Source organism: Vigna umbellata, chromosome 4, assembly GCF_029865625.1.
Source record: "Vigna umbellata cultivar VRB3 chromosome 4, Vumbellata_1.0, whole genome shotgun sequence".
In the NCBI taxonomy this organism is placed as follows: Eukaryota; Viridiplantae; Streptophyta; class Magnoliopsida; order Fabales; family Fabaceae; genus Vigna; species Vigna umbellata.
In genome coordinates, this window is record NC_142168.1 from 54271277 (window position 1) to 54283939 (window position 12663).

The following is a 12663-nucleotide window of genomic DNA, read 5'->3' on the forward strand; positions in this document are numbered from 1 at the left end:
ACGTTGAGCTTGAGAGACACACTCCAACTCCTTCGGTAGTTGAGAGATTTTCCTCATCAGGGTCTCTAATTGTTGAGTTATCATCTTGTTTTGAGCCAACAGAGCATCTTGAGATTGTAACTGAAGAACTCCTCTCTGTTGAAATTGAGCTCTTTCATTCTGCATCTCAATATCATTAGTAGCCATGTTTTCAATCAACTCATATGCTTCCTCTGGAGTCTTGCATCTAATATTATCTCCAGCTGAGGCATCTAACATCAATTTAGTATGTGAACCAAGTCCTCCAAGGAATAGAATGACTATTGTGGCGTCATCAAAGCCATGTGTGGGCGTCTGTCTCAGCAAGCTTTTGTATCTATCTCACGCTTGACCTAATGTCTCCTCCATGCCCTGTTGAAAAGAAGATATTTCTTGTTTACCTTTATTTACCTTTGATTGAGGGAAGTACTTATTCAAGAACTTTGCTACCACATCTTCCCACATAGTGAAACAATTCTCAAGGAAAGAATTTAGCCACATCTTAGCATTTCCTCCCAAAGAGAAGGGAAACAAGCTAAGTTTAATAACTTCATCTGGTACATCCTGAATCTTCACTGTATTGCATATCTCGTCAAATGTGGTCAGATGTTCATATGGATTTTCATGTGCTAATCCATTGAATTGATTGCTCTACACCAAGTGAATAAGAGCAGGCTTCATCTCCATGTTGGTAGCATTTACCCTTGGCTTGGCAATACTGTTAAAATACAAAGGACCAGTGATTGTTGCGTAATCCTCCAGAGTTCATCTCACTAGACCCATATTCTGATTGCCAGCCATGTCTTATGTTTCCTGATCTGTAAAGAGAGGTTAGAATTTTTCCTTGCTTCTAGTGCGAATTGTATCCTGCATGCACAAGAAAACAAAACCCTAGAAAACAATGTTAGCACAACACAAAACAAAATTAAAAAAAATCAAGTCAAAGTTAATAATTAATCACACAAATAGAATAGTTAAACCACGAGTCCCCGACAACGACGCCAAAAACTTGTTAAGACTCCGACAAGTATACCGAATCGTATCAAGTAATAAACATGGTAAGACCAAGTATCGTTTCCCTAGAGACTCACGGTCTAAACAGTTATGTGATTTCTTGATTAAATAACACTTGAAAACAAACTCTTTTGGGTTTAGAATGCAAATACTGAAAAGTAAATATGCATGCAATTTGATAAATTGGACAAAAGTGCAAAGATGAACGGATTTGATATTATGGGATGAATACGTTGTTGGGTTGAATTTCACCTAGTTTACTCTCATGCATATATGAATTCTACTTCTTCATTAATGTCAATGTCACTATCTAAAATACTTAAAACCCGATTCCTCGACGAATAAAGCTTATCCTTAACTATTAGTTATACGATTCCTAGCATTCCTAATAATTAATTCTGAAGAACAGAAGCTTAAGACAACCAGAACTCATACCCCTATTCTTGAGCAATACTGCTTTTGGGAATAATTCTCCAGATCATGAATTGTAAGATACCTTCCGATACTCATGAAAATCATACATCATGCTAAAGAATGAGTTAAACAAAGCAAGCATTACGCAAAGAAGAATTACTCTAACAATTAATGAAAGAAGCATATATAATCAATAATTAATTCAATACATGAGAGTTTACAAAGGTTACATCATCCCCAACAACAAATAGAGTTTAGTTCACCATTGACATGGTGAAACTAGATGAACAATGGAAAAAGAATGAAAGATAAAATCGTAGAAATTGAAGATAGGAGCTTCTGCATCCAAATCCGCCTCCGAGGGATGAAAGAGTGTGTTTTTGTGCCTATTTCGTCCAAAGATGTGAACCCTAGGACGTCCAAGTCCTTAGATAGAACATAAAAATAATAGAAAACGGGTCCAAGTCCACGAGGTTGGCGCTCAGCGCCCCACTTAGGGGGCCCAACGATGTGTGGGTCAATGTGCGGGAAAACCATAGTATTGTTGATAAAGAAAAGAGAGTATTGTAAGGGTATGTGTAGATTTTTTATAGCATAATGGGTAAACAAGACCTGATGGACTAGCTACATGGTGTTGTAGTGTTTTTAAAGATTTATTTGATGTAAGGGTACCATCGTATTATTGGTGAAATGATGGGGATTTTCAACGAACCTCCTTAGATCCAAGTATGGGCATTATGACGTGATGCATGTGGCATAAATAATGCCATGTAGTTTCATGGAGTACATGAATATGATCTTCATCCTTTTTAGACAAGTATGTAGTAGTATCTATAGATGACATGCTTATCTATTTCAAAACTTGTGAGGAACATGGAGAACATTTAAGGAAGGTGTTCGAGATATTGAGGGAGAAGTAGTTATGCCAAGTTGCCCAAGGGTGATTTTGGCCAATAAAAGTGTAGTTTTAAGTCAAATTGTGTTTTTTCAAGGTATAGTTTTAGGCCCTACCAACGTGGAGACAATGTTAAGATGGGAAGTTCTAAAATTGTCACTAAGGTGTAAAGATCACCTTGTGTTGACAAGTAGTGTGAAGAGAGTTTTTAAATGTTGAAGAAGAGGTTGATTAATGCTTCAATGCTAATCATACCTACCACGTGAGACCTTTTAAGGTTTATTGTAATGCATCAAACCATAGGTTGGGATATGTGTTTATATAGGAGAAAAGGCTGATAGCTTATGCTTCTCAACACTTGAAGGTTTATAAGACGAATTATCTCACTCATTACCTTGAACTAGCTGCAATAGTGTTTTCCTTAAAGTAGAGAAGGAGTTTTTTTTAATTAAACTTAGTTAAAAGCATTTGATGACCATAAGATCTTGAAACTTAGTTAAATGCATTTGGTGATAGCTTATGGCTTAGTTGGCATGGTTGTAAATTGAGGAGATAGTAAGGGTGCGTACGGTGTCAACTATCATTGTTTTAGATGAAGATGCAAGGTTTATCTCTAAGTTTTGGCAAATCCTACAAGGAACAATCGGGAGCGGGTGAGAAAAAAATTCTAGGACTAACAATCTGACAAGGAGGATCGTTCAAAACTCTAAGGGCAAGTTTAGGGCTGGTGTCCTAAAATACGTTGGGAGTTAGGATAGAATTCTATCTCTATTGGAATTCACCCTCAATAATAACTTCCTTTCTACTATTAGAGTGACTCCTTACAAGGCCTTGTATTGAAAGGGTATAGGAATTCCTTATGTTTATTCTAAGATGGTGAGGCAAATGTGGTAGAGCCTAAGTTGCTATAGTAAACATTGGAGAAGGTGAAGTTGATATAGAGCATAGTGGGAGTTCTTAGAGTAGGCATGAGTCTTATGCAAACAGGAGAAGGATACCTTTGGTATGTGAGGTGGGGAATTGTGTGTTTATATAGGTTACTTCAACAAATACGGTTGGAAGAGTATTGAGATCCAAAAAGTTTTATCCTAAGTTTATTACACTAATGCAAAAACAGCGTATAACATCACGTATTCAATGTCCAACCACTGAATAGCCAACATTAAAAATGACAGGTGGCATTTTTGTAAATAAATGCAATTGTAGAACGTCGAAGCCTCATTCAATTCAACGTTCTATGATGGTAATTATTTAAACCAGCGCGTCATTCCCTTTCTTCTTTCTTTTAAACCACCAATAGTATGTCGAATCCTGTAGGGGTTCGACGTAATATTTGTCAATCAAAAGCCAAAGAGTCACCTTTTTTAATTCCTTTTTCTTTTTTCTTTTAAACAACAAATAATACGTCGAATTCTGTAAGGGCTTCGACGTATTATTTGTCAGCCATAAGCCAAAAAGTAACCCCTTTTTAATTCTTTTTTACTTTTTTCTTTTAAATCACATATAATACGTCAAATTTTGTAGGAGCTTTGACATATTTTTGACGTATTATTCGTCAGTCAAAAGTTTCCCCTTTTTAATTTGAGCAGGAGATTGAAAATTATACTACACGTTCATAGTTCATGCTTTCTAAAATACCAAAAACTAAAATTTGTTGTTTTTCTGCTTTTCAAGTCTTGTAGAGTTATAAAAAAGGATTACAGTTAATTAAAAAAAATTGCTTAATGTCCAATATTAACAAAATTCGATGTCAATTTGATTAATGTCGAATTTTTTAAATTCAACGTCAATTTAACATCTTTCGATATGACGTCGACCTCGAATTCGACGTGAAAGTCCAAAAAACAACAACGTTATACGATATTTTTGTACTAGTGTTGGCCATGTCAATTTATTTGGAGGATTTTTTTGGTGAGTTTGTTTGTGGTGCATGTTTATAGCAAGATAATTATGACAATCTGTTTGGTTTCATGTGTTGTTTGGAGATTGAAGGTGGTGTGTTTGAACCTTGGCTAGAACTAAAGTATAATGTTTTTTAGGTTTTGCGATTCTGTAGAAGGTGAAAAGTTGTAGGTAGATTCATTGAATTTGGTTACATACACAAGAAGTAATAGATAACTACGGTGAATTAAGTGGCTGTTTCTAGAGTGAATGCACCGTAAGTTTTTTTATAAGGTTGGAGATTCCATTTTGTTTTTACATGCAAAAGTAGACAAAGGGTGAGAACGTGAGTTTAATGTGTTTTGTGGCATTGGAAGAGATTCGTTTATGTGTGAGGGAGGGCTAGAAGAGAAGTAGTGTAGAGAGAAAGAGGAAAAGAAAAAGCATAAGGGAAGCATTATGTGAAGATAAGGTAAGGGGAGTTGTTCCTTTCATTTTGCTTTGTGTGATGTTCCTTTCTTTTTGCTTTGTGTGATATTGATACATTGATAAGTTTTTTCAAAAAAATGTTATATCTAGTCAAACATATTTAGCAATACTTTAGAATAAAGAAGTTCTTGATCTTTCTCAAAGTCTAAACAGGATCTTTATCTATATCTAAAGATCTAGCAACCATTAAAGTGGATAATTTATTTAATTTATTTAAACACTTATATTATTTTATGTATATTATGTAATGTTCACTAACACAAAAATAGCTTTTAACGTCTGTTATTTTAGACTTTTTGACGTCTGTTAAATGTCTGACGTCATAGCGAGAGATGTAAATTGACGTTTGTTGTCTTTGAAGAGACACCAATTCACGTCTGTTGCATTTATAACAAATGTTAATTGACATTTATTGTAAGAAAAATAGACGTCAATTTATGGGCTTTTTTTTAAAAAAAAAATTCGCCCTCGTTTAGGTAAGGGAGTAGACAGGTGCCGTTGTGTGGGTGAGGAGAAAAACAAGCACAATAACGATTCAAAAATCGTTGTCGCAGTTGTCCTAGAATGCGCCCAAGAACTGCACCAAAAGCCAATGAAAATGAATTTTAATCAGTACAAATGAAAGATAATGGTTCCAAACGAATATAATCGGTGCAAAATGATTTTAAATGGTGCAAAGTGGAAGAAAACTTACCTGAACGTTAATGGCAAACGAGAGAAATCAGAGGAAGAAGATGAACATAGCGAGAGAGAAGACGCCATTTCAGAACAATTTTAAATTTCTTTTAAGAGAATAGGCCTTAGTTATGTTGGGAACCGAGGCCGTATCCCCTCTATTATCGCGGTTTTCCAATGAACCGCGGTAGTAACATTTGATTAGATTAAAAAGATATTACATAGTGAACAGTTTCGTCCCCTATAGCCATTTTCTCTGCAACGACATTCTTGCCGACACGATCTTCCTCCTTTCGTTCTTCCGCCACTGTTGCGCCGCCGCCGTCACTGTAGAAGGACTTCCTTCCTCATTTTTCATCACCTACGTTTGTATCCGATCAAATTTGGCTTTGGTCGCCGGAGTTTTTCCATTTTTTTTTAGTTTTTGGGTTGGTTTGATACGTTTTTTTATTGATTCGGATAATCAAACTTACTTTTTGTTGTATTTTATTGTAGGTATTGTGTTTTTTCTTTATTGTGTTGTTTTTCACGCTCCCAAGTTCGTATTATTCTGTTTATTAATTTTCATTTTGTGCATTTTTAATTTTTTGTAGGTTGAATATGAATAATATTGTATGATTGAATGTTTGAATTGATAATTTGAATGCTTATTAATTGTTTCATTGTATGATTGTATTATTCTGTTTATTAATTTTTATTGGTTTAATGTCTCCATAGGTCCCTATTTTTGTTCAAAATTTGAAATTGGTCCCTTTATTTTTTGGCGTCTGAATTAGGTCCTTATTTTTGTTAATTTAATGCAAATAAATCCTTTCCGTCAATTTCATCAAACGACGTTAATGAATGTGTGACGTGGCCTTACACGTGTCAATACTGTCCTCAGGCCACGTCACACATTCATTAACGCCGTTTGATGAAATTGACGGAAAGGATTTATTTGCATCAAATTAACAAAAATAAGGACCCAATTGAGACGCCAAAAAATAAAGGGACCTATTTCAAATTCTGAACAAAAATAGGGACCTATTGAGACATTAAACCATTTTTATTTTGTTAATTTTTTAATTTTTTGTGTGTTGAATATGAATAATTATGTATGATTGAATGTTTGAATTGATAATTTGAATGTTTATTAATTGTTTGATTGTATAATTGAATTGATTGTATGATTGAATTGATTTTATGTTGAATATATTGTATAACTGTATGATTGTAATTTTGTAGAATATTTATGTATAGATCGAAATTGGATTAATTTACCACGCATTAGTGTTGAGTACGAGAGAGGGGTAGAGGAATTTATACAATTTGCACAACGTAATGAGGGTAAAAGTGATGATGAAGTGAAGTTTAGATGTCCTTGTGTGAACTGTTTGAATGCGAGAAAGTTGAACGCAACCCAAATTAGAGAACATCTTATTTGTGATGGTTTTCTAAGATGTTATACAACATGGATATGACACGACGAAGAAATGCAATTTTCGACTGACTCCCAAACTAAAAATGTTATTGATTCCACCATGGAAGAAGATCAACCGTATGAAGACAAATTAGAGGACATGATCTGCGAAGTTGGCGCAGAAAATTTTGCCAAAGCTCATGTGTATGAGACGATGTTGACTGATGCGGAAACACCTTTATATGTCAGTTCAACAAAGTTCACACGTTTGTCAGCGGTGTTAAGGCTCATGAATTTGAAGGCGACTAATCGATGGACTGATAAGAGTTTCACATAATTGTTGACATTGTTGAATGAAATGCTGCCAGATGGAAATACACTACCCACTCATAATTATGATGCGAAGAAAATTCTTTGTCCGATGGGTATGGAGTATAAAAGGATACATGCTTGTCCCAATGACTGCATTTTATATAGGAAAGAATTTAAATTTTTGACAAAGTGTCCAAAATGTGGGTTATCACGATACGAGTCAAAAAACAATAGTGAAGATAACGGTCAGATAGAAAAAAATGGATCTGCTTTGAAAGTTGTTTGGTACCTTCTAATTGTGCCCAGACTTAAGCGTTTGTTTGTGAATCCAAAAGATGATAAAAACCTTAGATAGCATGCAGATGAGAGAAAAATTGATGGGCTACTTCGTCATCCAGCTGATTCAAAGCAATGGAAAAATATTGATACACAATTCCCCCCAATTTGGTAAAGAGTGTAGAAATCTTAGGCTTGGTTTCGCAATTGATGGAATGAACTTATTTGGTAATCTAAGTACCAATCACTGTTGTTGGCCAGTTATATTGATAATTTACAACTTATCTCCTGCATTATGCATGAAGAGGAAGTACATGATGTTGTCTATGATGATATCTGGTCCAAAGCAGCCTGGAAATGAAATAGATGTTTATCTATGACCACTAGTTGAAGACTTGAAGTTGTTGTGGGTGGATGGGGTTGAAATATTTGATGCATTCGCTTCTGAAACTTTTGTGATGCATGCAATGTTATTTTGCACCATTAATGACTTTCCAGCTTCTGGTAATTTGTCAGGATATAATGTCAAGGGTCATAAAGCATGTCCTATATGTGAAGAAAACACTATAGCTCATCAATTGAAACACGGAAGAAAGACAGTGTATCTGCATCATCGGAGATTTCTAAAATGTAATCATCCATATTGAAGGTTAAAAAAAAATTCAATGGATATCAAGAGAGGGACGAAGCACTAAATCCACTTACTGGCCTTCGAATTCTTGAAAAAGTTAATAAAATACATCATGTATTTGGGAAAACATCCAAGAAGTCATCTGTAACGACCCCTTGGAAGAAGAAATCAATATTCTTTGATCTTCCATACTGATCAAAATTAGATGTTAGACATTGCATAGATGTGATGCATGTAGAGAAGAATGTGTGTGATAGCTTGATTGGTACACTACTCAACATTCAGGGAAAGACAAAAGATGGAGTGAATGCTCGTTTGGATTTGGTTGACATGAATATCCGAGAAGAGTTGGCACCTAGGGGGATTGGTAAACGTACTTATTTGCCTCCTGCATGTTACACAATGTCTAGATAAGAAAAGATAAATTTTTTCCTTTGTTTAAAGAGTATCAAAGTACCACAAGGATACTCATCAAATATGAAGAGTTTAGTGTCAATGCAGGACTTAAAGCTTGTTGGCATGAAGTCTCACGATTGTCACGTCTTAATGCAACAATTGTTACAGGTGGCTATTCGTGGAATTTTGCCCAAAAATGTTAGGCAGACCATAAACAGTTTGTGTTCATTTTTCTCATCAATTTGTAGTAAAGCCATTCGATCCTACAAAATTATATGAACTTCAAGGCGAGATTGTTATCATCTTGTGTCAACTAGAGATGTTTTTCCCTCCATCTTTTTTTGACATCATGGTACATTTACTTGTTCATTTGGTTAGAGAAATCAAGTTGTGCGGACCGGTATACCTAAGATGGATGTATCCTATTGAGTGTTATATGAAGATTTTGAAAGGATACGTTAAAAATCCATATCGTCCTGAAGGTTCAATGATTGAAAGGTATATTGCTGAAGAAAGTGTCGAGTTTTGTTCAGACTACACGATATCAGCAAAACCAATAGGAGTTCCTCGCACATCATGGATGAATAAAAGTTCTACAAGTAAAAGCATCCGAGGTGTGAATGTGGTGACAAAGGATCGCGAAGGATTGTTGCAAGCACATCTTTATATATTGAACAACATAGATGAGGTGATCCGTTTTTTGCAAGCACACAAAGCCATTGTGAAGAATAAAAATCCAAGATAATCAGAGAAATGACAGTTGATGAAGCATAACAAAACATTTATGTCTTGGTTCAAATCTGAAATTGACAAAGAGCCACATTCTTCTCAGACTTTGTTGTGGCTTGCAAATGGTTTAAAGTTTGATGTTGTATGTTGTACAGGTTATGAACTCAATAATTGCACATTCTATACGAAGACTTTGGATGATAAAAGCACAATATAAAGTAGTGGAGTCAGTTTAGAAGCTGAGTCGCTTCAATTTTCCACATCAAAAGATCAATCTCCTGTACTTGGATCAATGAGATATTATGGTATAATAGAATAGATATGGGAGGTTGATTACACCAAATTTTTTGTTCCATTGTTCAAATGTAAGTGGTTTGACAATAAGAATGGTGTGAAAATAGATGAATCGGGTATGACACTAGTTGATTTTCGAAAGGTGGGTTATCGAGACGAATCGTTTATCATGGTACATCAAGCATCTCAGGTTTTTTATGTCAAAGATCCTGCGTCTGACCATTGGTATGTCGCTGTTCAAGGAAAAAACAAATTGAAGTTAACGAAGACAATTTGATTAAGGTTTAATGTCTCAATAGGTCCCTATTTTCACCCAGAATTTCAAATAGGTCCCTTTCTTTTTCGGCATCTCAATTGAGTCCTTATTTTTGTAAAATTGAATCAAATAGGACCTTTCCGTCAAATTGAAATGACGCCGTTAAGAAGAATATGCTTTATTTTTGGGTGAAAATAATGACGGCTGATGAGTCGTTATTTTCTTCACTTCACTTAGTTTATTGTACCGAATTTAATCAGGGAATTGTGCTAAAATGTCCGGTATTTTTCCGTTTTTACTAATTGTGCTTAAATTAACCAGTAATTCTTATTTTAACTAATTTGAATTATCTGAGCTAATTATTTTCGTTATTGATTGCAAGGAAAATTTTGGAAATACAGATTGAGACATTTGGAAGAATATTCATTTTCACACTATGTTATTAATTGGAAGAAGCTACGCTGCTTTGAGTTATTTTGTGTTGAATAGAAAAAGATTGGAAGAAGTGTGCCAGCATGCAGAAGCACACGGCTCTTGTACTCAAATGTGTGAAATTGAAGAATATAGAATGGATGGGGCTGCACACGTGGAAGTGGAGAGAAGTCTTTCAATTATTTATTAAATTTTAAGAAGCAAGACTTTGGAACATTGCATCTCACGGCCTTAAGGCAGCCAACACAAAATGGAATCTATTTCTCTTTTAGCAAATGGAAGACAACGGCCCACACTTGGAATAGCACAGCAACACCACACAGCTTTCGGTCCAACAAAAAGAAGTGGCAGAAAGAAAAGGAAGCTTCCATTTTTGGAGAGGGGTGCACACGGGATTCCAGCATTCCAGCACACAGCCACGTCCCATCCAGCAAGCGGTAATTAGGAAAAGAAGCTTTGAAGTCCAGTAGCATCCGGAAAGCACACGTCCACGTCCAAGGTTGTCACGGCATGGATGGAGAGCACACAACACTTTGATGCTGGAAGCATGAGAAGATGCAGCACCTATCCGGCGTTGAAGAGAAGGGAAGCCAGCAGCTGGTCCAGCAATTTGGAGGTGCTGTCACGGTCTAGTTATGTGCAGCAACTCCCATCAAGCAGCGTCCAGCACACATGAGGAAGCTCCAACCGTCGCTTATGGAGAAGTTCATGTATTTGGCAAAGAGAATGGTGTGCACGGTGATAGTCCAACAAGGAATGAAGGGACGGTCTAGAGGGATGGAAGAGGTAGTAAACGGTGGTCTTATCTTGAGAAGCAAGCAAGTTCATTTTTCTTTGTTGGAGCAACGTGACAGCAGAGTGGAAGAGTCCACTAGCTTCAAACAGCAGCACGACCCAGCTAGTCCACAGAGAATGACGGTAACAACAGTTGGGAAGAGCAGCAGCTCACGCCCAGCAGTGATTGGAAGCAGATTTCTTCACGCATCCAGCAACCTTCTCTGGCCACCTGCACCGTCCAGCAGCTTGGGAGTGAGTCACTCACGGCCAGCCTTCACGGAGAAGTCCAGCAGGCTGCATGAAAATGGAAGACAGCAGCAGGGGCGCATGGGAATCAATTTTGCACAATCCAACACGCTGGAAGAAGCGACAACTGTACAGAATAATAGTACTTTCATTTTGTCTTTAGAGACATGTGGACATTCACAAGCTTATTTTATTCGGGGTGCATTTAATTTGGTGAAGTGGCATAGTCTGAATCATTGGTGTGAGAAAAAGGCACGGGTCCCATTGAAATGGTGTGGACGTTGGATGATGGGGATGTGTTGGAGCAGGTATACAGCAGCGTGAAGAGTTGGAATAGAAAGAAGAATAGCAGCATGCGTACAAGAAATGGAGGGTCCCACCTTAGTTTCTGCTGGCAGACTAGGCAACAATTGATGAGGAAAGTCTTCAAGCTACGGGGACAAAAAGAAACTGAAAAGCTGGCTGAATTGAAGGAGGGCGTACGAGAGTAGGTACTGAGTTTTGGCTATAAGAGAAGGAGAGGCTCTCTCTTCCAGGAGGCTCCGGGAGTGTAGGCAGCAGCATGTAGAGTAGGTAGTGTTCTTCTAGTAGAGAAATGGAGTGTAGGGGAGCGTGAGTAGAGAGTGAGAGGCCGTGAAGAGGAGTTCAGATAGAGAGAACAGTGCTGGAACAGAGGAGCTGGACAGTAGAGGAGAAAGCACGGCACTGCGTGGTGTGCATATTCCAATTCTTGTACAGTTTTACATGTTTCTCTTGATTTCTGGACTTTGATTAGGTTGTAGATGTGTCTTTCACTTCATTGATACTCTGATTTGTTTGAAATCCTTGCTTTTCTCTGCTTGGGAAGATGATTATGATGTTTGAGAGGTTGATTTGATTGTGACATAAATTACCCTGTGTGAGAATTTGAGCCACTTTGTGTTCTTTCTTGTGTGTGATATGTCTCTTGATTGCTTGCACATATGCCTTGGCTTGACTCTTGTTGATAATTCTTGATTGATATGCATGTTTGGAAGTGATAAAGGCAGTTTTGTTCTTGAGCCTCTCTAGCCAAATAAGCTTACCTTGTTTTGATCCTTTGATAACCCCTTTTGAGCCTATACTTTCCCCCATTTCTTTGTTTTGAAGCTCATACACTAGCCCTAAGTGAAAAACCATGATTACCTTAACCTTAGGGAATTTTGGAGCTTTGGAAGTGTTTTGGGAACAAGTGTGGTCTCCTTGGGGTTTCTGATGAATTGGCTGGGTGGTTCCTCTTCTTGTTTTATGTTTGTAAATATGTTGTGTATCTTGTCTCTTATAGTTGTGTCCTAAACAGAGAGAAAAGAAAAGAGACAGGATGAAAAAAATATAAAAAAAAAATGAAAAAAAAAGAAAAAAAAAATATTTTGTGAATAATGGAGTCAAGAAGAGGATTGAATTAGAGGTTTTGGGTGTGAGTTGACTGTGTTTACACTTGTTCCCCATTGCTCCTCTATTTCTTTTGGTTTGTAGCTTCTCATCCATATTTATCCTCCCTTGTCCTTGGC

General features: G+C 36.7%; 1 pseudogene; it reads left to right on the forward strand.

Annotated features, from left to right (window-relative positions):
- Positions 1-2043: 2043 nt before the first annotated feature.
- LOC148200626 (uncharacterized) lies at positions 2044-7753 on the forward strand (annotated as a pseudogene).
- The last annotated feature ends 4910 nt before the right edge of the window (positions 7754-12663 follow it).